At 39.4% G+C, this 10639-nt stretch overlaps 1 pseudogene; it reads right to left on the bottom strand.

The window, feature by feature from the left end:
- Positions 1–8648: 8648 nt before the first annotated feature.
- On the bottom strand, positions 8649–10313 carry LOC147430316 (uncharacterized; annotated as a pseudogene).
- Between the last annotated feature and the right edge of the window lie 326 nt (positions 10314–10639).

The raw sequence follows: 10639 nt of genomic DNA, 5'->3' as shown, positions 1-10639 counted from the left end.
GGATTAATTATGTAGCTAGAAGAGGCTTATGGTTTTGGGACTTTCCAATTGATAAAGGGGGGGGGGGGGAGGAGGGATACCTTAATTGGAAGGAAATTCCCACTTCCAAGGAAAAACTCCTTTGATTAAGATAGGACTACCCTTCAAAACTTAATTCTCCTTGAGAGAATTAGTATTAACTCTATTGGTATCACTAAACAAATCTTACACACATGTTCTTTTTCTTTTTGAAAGAAAAAATCCTATTTCTTAAATTTAAAGGAAAACTTGTGAACCTTTCATAAGAGCATTCTTTTTAGAGTAAATTATAATGCCACTTTGAATAGAATGGTTAATTCCAAAATTTCCAATAGTTAATTTTCCATGATTATGTGGCAATTATCTCGTACATCTTAAAAAATAGAAAAAAGATATTCTTGGTGTTGTTTAAGGATACACATAGGTATTAATCATCATCCAACATGCATGCTATTTTAGTATGATCTCTAGTCACATATGGTTAAAGAGAGTACTTTTTACTCTCTCTATGCCATATTAGTCTAGTGATCTAGAGAACGGAACTTGAAATATAAGTATGATCTCCAGTCACCTATGGTTAAAGAGAGTGCTTTCTACTCTCTTTATGCCATATTAGTCTGGTAATCTAGAGAACCGAACTTGAACTATAAGTATGATCTCCAGCCACCTATGGTTAAAGAGAGTGCTTTCTACACTCTCTATGCCATATTAGTATAGTAATCTAGAGAGCTTGAAACAATAGAACTTGAAATAACATCGGGGTTAGTTGTTATAGCAACATAGTTAGTTATGATTAGTAAAATGAACCTTAATTATAGGGAAACAACAAAATTAAGTAGTTATTTCTTCTTTCCAAGCAAAAGGCTTGCTTAGGAAAAATGAGAGCTTAAGCATAAATTTATGTAAGCATGAAAGTAAATTACCTTCATGCAAGTGTAAGAGCATAAAAAGAACAAGAAAACATTACCTTAGTGTATGTATGATCTAGTATTCTCTTTGCTTTGGATGTAGTCCTCTCTTCCCTTTGCTTGAAGACCACCAATTTGGCTACTTGGAATGAGAGAATGATACGAGGCAAAAGGAATTCAAGTCATGGAAAGCTTGGGAAATTAGGAGAGAGGACAGGGAGAGTGTAGTGTGAAGAAGAAGATCAAGTTTTGACAAACTTGATTAGGCTTTTAGTCATGGCTTCTCTTGGAGAGGTGTGTGTGTGTGTGTGTGTGTGTGTGACAGAGGTTTGGCTATGGCTTTCTCAAACTTACTCTCAAGTTTTCACCTTGAGAAGATGAAGGAGAGAAGTGAAAAATAAGAAGAGAAGCCCTCTTTTTATGCACATTTTTGATAAGTGCTTTGACTTCTCTTGATAGATTATCTTCTTTATCTTGATAACTTATCTTACTTATTATCAAAACTTTCTCAACAAGTTACTTACTCACCTTATCCTTATCTTCTCCTTTTCTCCTTTATCTTTTTCTTTTTCCTTTTCTCTTATCTTATCTTTTTCCACGGCTAGGAGTTTTGCTCGAGACTACCTTCGCCAGAGTATTAGGGCCAGACGGTGGCCAAAAAGTCATCGAAAAACAACCGATCGATTGACCGGCAGTCAATGGCCGGTGGGCAATCGTCAAATTCAATGGCCGGTGGCCGATTTCAAGATGGACACGTCTTCTCAAGGACGGCCACACATGGACACATTTGAAAGCTCAAGTCATACTTGTCAATACAAGGGCAATTGGCCTATAAAAGGAGGCCTCTTCTACATGCAAATGGATTGTGAAGCATTGTGGTGCATTGTGACGTTGACATGAGGTGGTGAGAGTGAAGCAAGACGGGAGCTCCAAAAGGGTATAGTCCCTTTGTAATCTACTTCTTGTTTTGAAGTACTAAAGCCATTGAGTGGCTACTTTCCCGTGGACGTAGCCCACACGGCCACACATGGACGCATTGGAAAGCTCAAGTCGTACTTGTCAACACAAGGGAAGTTGGCCTATAAAAGGAGGCCTCTTCTACATGCAAATGGATTGTGAAGCATTGTGGTGCATTGTGATGTTGACATGAGGTGGTGAGAGTGAAGCAAGACGGGAGCTCCAAAAGGGTATAGTCCCTTTGTACTCTACTTCTTGTTTTGAAGTACTAAAGCCATTGAGTGACTGATTTCCCGTGGACGTAGCCCACATTGGGTGAACCACGTAATTTGTGTGTGCTCTATCTCTCTCTACTCTGTAATCTCTCATGTGTGAAAATTATCTCTCTCCTTTAAGTAAACTACTTAATTATCTACTTAGCTACGTCATAGTTCCTAATAGTCGTAACACTTACATGCTTGGAAAAAGCCGGAGGTAACACAAACGTTTAGTAAGATAGAGCTTGTCGTGGTAATTACATGGGCTAGTAGGATCCATTTAGAGGAAATCTCTCATCAAAAAGCTAAGATTTTTGAGAAGTAAGGCATTCCTAGTCCTTTGAGTAAGTATCTTTAGTGAGATAGTCCTCCCACTATACCAAAAACCTCCTAAACCATTCTCTATGTAGGAGCTTCGGCTCCTTCATGTCTAAAATTTTCCCTAGCTCCTTTCTCATACTCTTCCTTAGCCTCAAGAATGGGAGATTGTTGATTCCGGTCACTAGCATTCAAGGTAGCATATACATTCGCTTGTTCATCTATCTCATCCTTTACTGAGACAAAGTTTACTGTTGCTGATCGAGGTGGATTGACGGTTGGACTTTGAGAACGAAAATGAGTGGTAGGGGGAGTTAATGCTTCGATTGGATTTCTTCCTCTTGCTCCAAGGTTTTTGAATTGTCCCCCTTGATTGGGTGGAATCTAAAGGTTAACAAGGAGGCTTGAATTACTAGGGTCATTTCCTTTAGGGCACTGGGCTTTCTTATGACCAAATTATAGGCATTCATAGCATTGAATTTGTCTTACACTCTGAGTGATAGGAAGAGCATTCACATCAACAAAGTGCAGTGATGATTGAGGTTGAGCAACTGGCTTTGGTATAAATGGAACTTTGGGTGCTTGAGAGGGTTGATTGGGGTAGGAAGGGAGATCATGCTTCCTACTTGTTGTAGTACCTTCATTAAAAATACTGTTGTGCTTTGACTTGGCCCAGATTAGAGCATTCACCAGTGAGGTAGGTCAAAGAGACTCTAGTTTGGGAGCCAAATCTTCTCCAAGCCCAAGGATGAAGCAACTTAGCTTTTTTTCCTTTGTCATGAGAGGAGCATATCGTGAAAGTTGGACAAACACGTCATAGTAAGGTTCAACAGAACTATTTCCTAGTTTGCAAGAAAGAAACTCATTCATCTTAGTGGTGGAATGGTCTAGGGGAAGATATCTCTCCTTGAGATGATGCTTTAACTCATCCCAGCTTTGGGTTACCTCTGTTACTTGGCGAGATTGACAGTTGAGCTTCCACCATGTTTTTGCTGGTCCTTCTAACTTAGCTCTCCCCATTATTCCCTAAGCAACTGAATTGGAGCCAGCAAGAGCAAAGTAGTCTTCCATCTAAATTATTCATTCTTCTAGTAAAGTAGGCACATCATCACCCGTGCCTAGAAATGGATGTGGTTGAACAGTTTTGAGAAGGGCCTTGAGATCCTTGTCATGTCCAAAATCTTCTATGAGTGTTGTAGAAAGCGACATCTGATTTGGTACAGGAACAACTTGAGGTGCTGGTGGCGCTTGTGTATCAAGAAGAACCAAATCTGAAGTGTTAGCTACAGGTGAGTCCGGAGCAGTTCTATCTCTTGGGAATTTACGTGGCATATTCTATGGATGTGGCAAACAGAACTACTTTCTCTTAGCGATAGATTCACAAATACTCAAGGGAAGATTTATAAAAACTCAGACATTTCAAAAGGTGGATTCTCTTTATCTCATCCAAAATTTACATTTGGGTACATTTGGGAAATAATTAGCGATCAATAGAATGGCACTTCTTTAGCATTTTGTAAATGCTAAGTTCCCCCATTTTATGCTTTTGAGAGGACCGCCCTCGAACCTCTAGGGTTCATAATAATCCAAACTGTAATATTATAGACTAGGATTAAAAAAATGACTTGTGAGCCCAAATTACATTGCTAATTTGTTTCAACAAGGGTCCAACAATATTACTCAGGACCTGCTCCCAATTTTCCTCTCACCATTTCTAGACAGAGATTATCCAAATCATAGTCATGGGACACGAGGCAATATTCATGTTATTTTGTAATGGGTCTCCTATCTTTGCAGATTTCCAATTCTCTCTTTTTGTAGGAAAGATGAGATAGACAAGGTTCTTTATCGTGTCCTCTTTCTTTTCTTCTTTCTTTTCTACAATTGCTATCTCCATTTATTTTTACACAAAGTGGAGATCTTTCTCTTCTTAATATTCCCATGTCATTTTTGTCAATGCCTCACTCTCTTCCTACAAAAGTTCATACTGAAAATCTTTGTCTGGCCAAGGAAAGAAACTATGCTCTAATACCACTTGTGAGGGCCATGCCAGGGACCGTCGGCTGCACCAACTCCAAATGGATAGACCACGATTCCAAACATCCCTCTCGCTTGAGACCGACACCAAGGCAGGACTCCTCTCACTCTTTGATACCAACTCAAGGGGGTCATAACATTCACTTTTCTCTTACAAAACTTTAACCTCAAAATATCTTTCCTTATTTCTTTGAAATTTCCAGTTGAAGTCATGAAACTAAATGTGAACTTAACCTTCTAGGGTCAACTAGTGGGAGTCCTCTAATTCATCCTTGGTTCAAAGTTACTGGATGCTCCCCCCCCCCCGGTTGTGACCAAGCACATCCGTCAATATGTTCCCCTAAGATGAGTGTATTTGCTAAGTACACAAATCCCTCATTACCAAGTTTTGATCCCCACTTTCGAGATCGCGACCCTTTTCCGCAGATTTAACTTAATGGAAAACATAAAATTGAGTTCAACTTTTTGGCCAACAAGTAACCCTCCGGAATCCTTCCACCTGCCGAATAGGTAATACTATGATACTAGAAAACATTATTCCAATCATGTCAAACCAAGAATACATTTCAAGCATTTGAAAGTAGCATGCCAATTGATTCATACCCTTGCAAGTGTGTATTCATTAGGTTGTTCCCACCTTTTTCCTTTATAGAATATTCTACTTCCTTTTTTCTTTAATATTAATAAAATTAACTAGTTATCTTTCAAGAAACCACATATAATCCTCCAAGTATATCCCTATCCTCATCCCAGGACTTGGGTATCCTGTCTCCTCCACCACATGTGGAGGCGGCGCCACGACACAATTTTCAATTCTTATTTTTCTTTATGAAATGAACAATGCTTATGCTTCCTACAATGAGTTTTGCTTTGGTGTGATCTATGCATGGTAAACACGAAACTTTGGAATGCACCAACTTACAGTCTTGAGACAAATCATCATGAAACTTCCTTTGAGTGCTTATACAAGAGTGAAAGCTTGAGAATTAGGAGAGAGGAGAGGGAGAGTGTAGTGTGAATAAGAAGATCAAGTTTTGACAAACTTGATTAGGGTTTTGGCCATGGCTTCTCTTGGAGAGATGTACATGTGTGTGTGTGTGTGTGTGTGTGTGAAAGAGGTTTGGCTATGGCTTTCTCAAGCTTACTCTCAAGTTTTCACCTCGAGAAAATGAAGGAGAGAAGTGAAAAATGAGAAGAGAAGCCCTCTTTTTATGTACATTTTTACTAAGTGCTTTCACTTATCTTGATAGCTTATCTTTCTTATGTTGATAACTTATTTTTCTTTGGTAACTTATCTAAATTTTCAAAACTTTCTCAACAAGTTACTTAATCACCTTATCCTTATCTTCTCCTTTTCTCCTTTATCTTTTTCTTTTTCCTTTTCCCTTATCTTATCTTTTCCTTTATGCTATTTTTTCTCAAAATGAAAAGCTAATTTCCTATGTATTGGTTATGTCCATGTTCCCATGGCATAAGCCGAAAGTGTCTCGTGAGTATACTTTGGTGCTTAAATTGAACCCAAATTTTTCTTGAACATTTTTTTTCTTTCTATTTTTTTCTTTTTCTTTTTCATCTTTTAAGTCGGTGGATTAGATGCGTTGGCCTTGCTCGGGATTGGCCGTGAAAATTTTGCTTTTTGGCGAGTGATTTTTATTCACGCGTGATGGATTCTCCTCATAACGGAGGCCTTACAAATGTGCGTTTTTAATATAAAAAGTTACAAGGGGTAAATCAGTCTCCATACTTAACAAGGACATCGCTCTGCACAGTGCCCCATCTTTTTGACAAATAGCTTACTTTCTCTTTTTCTTCTTTGTCACCATAAATCAAAGATCAAAGAAATAGAGAACAATAATAATAACCATATACTAAAATAACCTTCAAAAGGCTACATACGTTTGTGTACTGCATAAAATGCATACTTTCAAAAAGTGAAAATTTCTTGTAGTAGAAAACTATTATTATCTGAATTGAAATGCAACTAATTGTGCAACAAACTGCACAGAATCTACACAGAAGAGCTACAAGGAATTGCATATAGAGACTGCATAGGAAAGATATGTGGATTGAAAGATAAGTTAGATGTTCGTGTTGGTACAAACTGCAACTGTCTTCTTGCCCTTAAGCTTGTGTAAACATGCCCTTAAGGTTTAAAACTAAGACCTTAGTTACAATAAAAAGGGTAAGTACCTTGACACATCAGGCACTAACAATGTGGTATTGAGGCTTTTACCAGGATCAGCTTGGAAATCATGGATATAAGTGGTCTTTCCATGGATCTCCATCCATGGATCATATGTGTACCCTGATCTACTATGACAATCCAAGCTAGGCCCCCATATCTGCACTCCATAAAGCATGGTGGAAGTGAACAATGTGTCAAATAACCACACTTAGTGCGTGGCCCCTGAAACTGCACCTGACATCTATGCTCCTCTATCCCCTACAATCTCAATATAGTCATCAATTTCATCCATATACAATCCAAAAAAAATCGAAGAAAGTGAGAATCCCTGCTTCACCCCAATAGTAGAGTGAAGAGGGTCTAAAAGATCCTCTGCGGTTCGTACTCTCCATGTAACAGTCTCATATAGTTCCATGAGAGAGAGAGAGAGAGATGATGAAAACCCCTCGGGATGTAAAAGCAATCTTGATTCAAAGTGGTATTTATAGAATACTTAGCTTCGGCAAGATGGAGACTGTGGAGAGAGAGAGAGAGAGAGAGAGAGAGAGAGAGAGAGAGAGAGAGAGAGGCTATAGTGCATTCTCTAGGAAAAATTCGATATGCACGGAGATCCTACTCTTGTGTGTGGCAACCCTTAGAGTTAGTGTGTGTGCATGGCTGCCTTCTCAAGTGCTGACTCTCAAGTTGCTGCCCTTGATAGTGACCTCTCAGTGTTCTTTTATAGGTGTAGGCTGCATTAGTTTAGGATAATTTGATTAGGTTAGGGCCCTAATCAGGAGAGACAAAGCAAGGATCCGGGTCCCAGATGGTTGAACCTTGCTTTGTTTTAGGAGAACTTTAAAATGATATCTCCTAGGTGGGCCTTTGTAACCATCACCTAGAGAGAGGTGGCAATATACAAATGTTTTTTATACAAGGGTTTGACTTGAAAACGGGAAAATAGATTACCCTACGGATGTTTACTATGGAGATGCATCGTGAACGATATGCTGGTGAATAGCGGGCTTTGATGGTGCATCGATGTAGCTCGTTTGTCACTTTCGGGGCCGTGGCCGGGGCATGCTTTCAGCGTCATCTCTTGATTCTTAGTCGCCATTGCGTGATTTGGTCGTCCTTTTTTGTTGTTTTTGGGCGTCGATGTCGAGTTCCTTTGGTTTTTCTTCTTGTGCGTGCATATGGCGTGTGTGTGCTTGTTTGAATGTGTGCGTGCGTTTATGCGTATGTGCCTGTGAGTGTGTAGCATAAATGGAGTCTTACCATGTGGCGAGCGAGATTTCTCGAGCGAAGGAAAATCCGAGCAAATGAATAAAGAAACCAAATGGGCTTCGTTACGAAAGATGCATGAAGATCCTACTTAAAGCCCCAAGTGATAGCAATAACACTATTCAAAATGAGAATCTTTTCTTGAATCCGTAAGTAATCGTAGCAATAGCATTGTTCAAAATTAGACTTTAGATTCTTTTGTGTAGTTGAGGCTTGATATGTAGAGCAATGAGAAACCCAAACAGGTAGCAAAGCTATTACAAACCATGCAATGATCCACAACTACATTCAACACCATAATTTTAATTTTAACTTTAAATTTAGTCAACAATGCTCATACATCTACAAAGTTTCTAAACTATATTAAGAGACAATTGTCATATCTTATACCCAAAAAAGAGAGATTTCTTCAAGATGGTAAGATAACAAGTGGAATATTTAGTGGAATATAGAGAGCAGCATGTCATGCCTCTACACTCTAATAACAACAAGAAATGCTACGGTTCTATCTCGTGACTATGAAGAGTCACACTCATCATCAATAAAGACATTGTGCCTCTAACATTTCTTGTGGGTGTCAAAATCGTATCGTATATCAGCAGCCATGGTTTTTGCAATCCCCTCGGCATAAACTGGCAACACACTTCCATACAAAAAGAAAAAGGTAAGTCTCACAATCCACATATAAGCAATACATAACCTACATCATTGAAACACAAGAAATCTCAAATTGTTGTTTGAATCATTATCCATAATTTTCAAATACTGAATAATGATACCAAAAAGTGACAAAATAGCATAAAAGTATGATGGAAACATAAAATAGGGTGGGGAAATGAAGTGTAAGGTGGACTCTCACTAGTCATCAAAGGGGTTGACACGCGAAGGCATGTCACCCACATCATCAACATCAAGAGAGGTGGAGGCCCCCTCTCTGCTTCGCTTTTTAGGGCGAAATAATGGTTGCACATAATCTGAAATCAAAGTGTCGTCACTGTCGCCTGCTACACACACCCGCCCTGTGCCTAAACATGCTGCCAATACGGGTGTTGTACCACATCCCAACTCCAAACAAAGACCTCCAGGCCTACAAAGAAGCTCCACAAAACATGCAATAAAAGAATGACTTCGTTGCAAGCCACCACGCCATGGCTCTCCGGATGACGATCTCGCTAGAGAAGACTCTGGGAGATGGTGCATCATGTAAGAATCCAAAGGTTGCATGCCAAGTCGATTGAATAGCGGAGTGCTCTCAACCACAAAGCAAGGTGGTTGCATGCCAACCCTATGCACCATAAGTAAGAGAGAACAATGGCACTACACCACCACATAGACAATTAGAACAATAAAAATAACAATAATACACCAAAATGAGAAACAAACAAGTTAATTATGTAGAAGAGCATTAACTCAATCTGACCACCAAAGCTATTACCATAACCATAAGCTCCATGATGAAGGACTACAATGCGACGATGAATAGCCATCTCTGATGCACGACAAAATCTCTCAACCTAGCCAATGGTATCTCCTACAAAAGTTTTCTAAAGTCACAATAAAAAACACACAACAAAAATATAGACAAGTATTGCATAAAATTATGATTGAAGCACAAACCTGTCATAGAGACCATGATCAACAACCACCCAGAGTCTGACAAAGTCGAATATGCAAGTTGCATGCCTGCACGAACATGATCCTCACTACAAATATCCCAAAGGGGCACAACAGGGGAGGCTAAGTGGGAACCACCAAAGGGAAGATCCAAAAAAATAAAATCAGCAGCCCATGCGACTGTTCTCCCACCACGCACGCACAAGGTCCGATCAAAGCGTGCAGATCCCATGTGCTCATGAACACGAATCCATGCCGGATGTCGAACACTGGCCCTAAAATCAGCAGCAATGGCTATGTAGTCCCCAGAAATGGCCATGCATCGTGAGTCAGACAATGAGGACAGAGAAGACAAGGGAATATCAATGATGTAGACAAAAGAAATGGTTTTCTTAGCAACAATCTCCCCACAAGCTACTGCGATACAAGAGGCTAATCAAAGTGAATTAACTCCAATAAATGAACATACAAACGACTGCATCGTAAGCGATAGCTCACCATGCTCTTGCTCCATGTTTTCATCCACCCTAGTCTCAACAATCACCTCCTTTCCCTTGTGAGAAGTATTTGTAGCTTAGAAAAAAGCAAAAAAACACAATATCACCAATATGTAAAACAAATAAGTTAAGGAAAAAGAGAGTTTAAAGCTCTTCAACAAATTATGTTTGAGACTGTTTTGAGTAACCATTTACCTGATATCACCTCATTCACTCTAGGAGGTAGAGTCACATCGATGGATGTGCCACCAACTCTCATAGTATCGTGAAGCTCTCTCTCTCTCTCTCTCTCTCGCCAATACATGCCCATAAGCCATGTCTATCCACCATGGACATGTCTCCATCTCCCAAGTAGTGAGCTTATGTATGGAAGGGGAGTACATGCATTCTTCCCCAGTAGATAGTTGTTCCCACTGCTTAGCTAAGAATGGAATCCCTGGAAGAAAGCCTTTTCCAACCAAGGATAATAGAAATCTAAAACAATGAAGCAAAATAACATCACTATAAACTTTGTAATTATGCAAAGCTTGAAATACAAGTATGATGAGCTTGACCTATAGGCTAGCCTTTGAGATGCCATGCGTA

Source organism: Adiantum capillus-veneris, chromosome 22 (genome assembly GCF_014529385.1).
Source record: "Adiantum capillus-veneris isolate H3 chromosome 22, ASM1452938v2, whole genome shotgun sequence".
Lineage (NCBI taxonomy): Eukaryota > Viridiplantae > Streptophyta > Polypodiopsida > Polypodiales > Pteridaceae > Adiantum > Adiantum capillus-veneris.
This window is presented reverse-complemented; position numbering and strand designations above follow the sequence as displayed.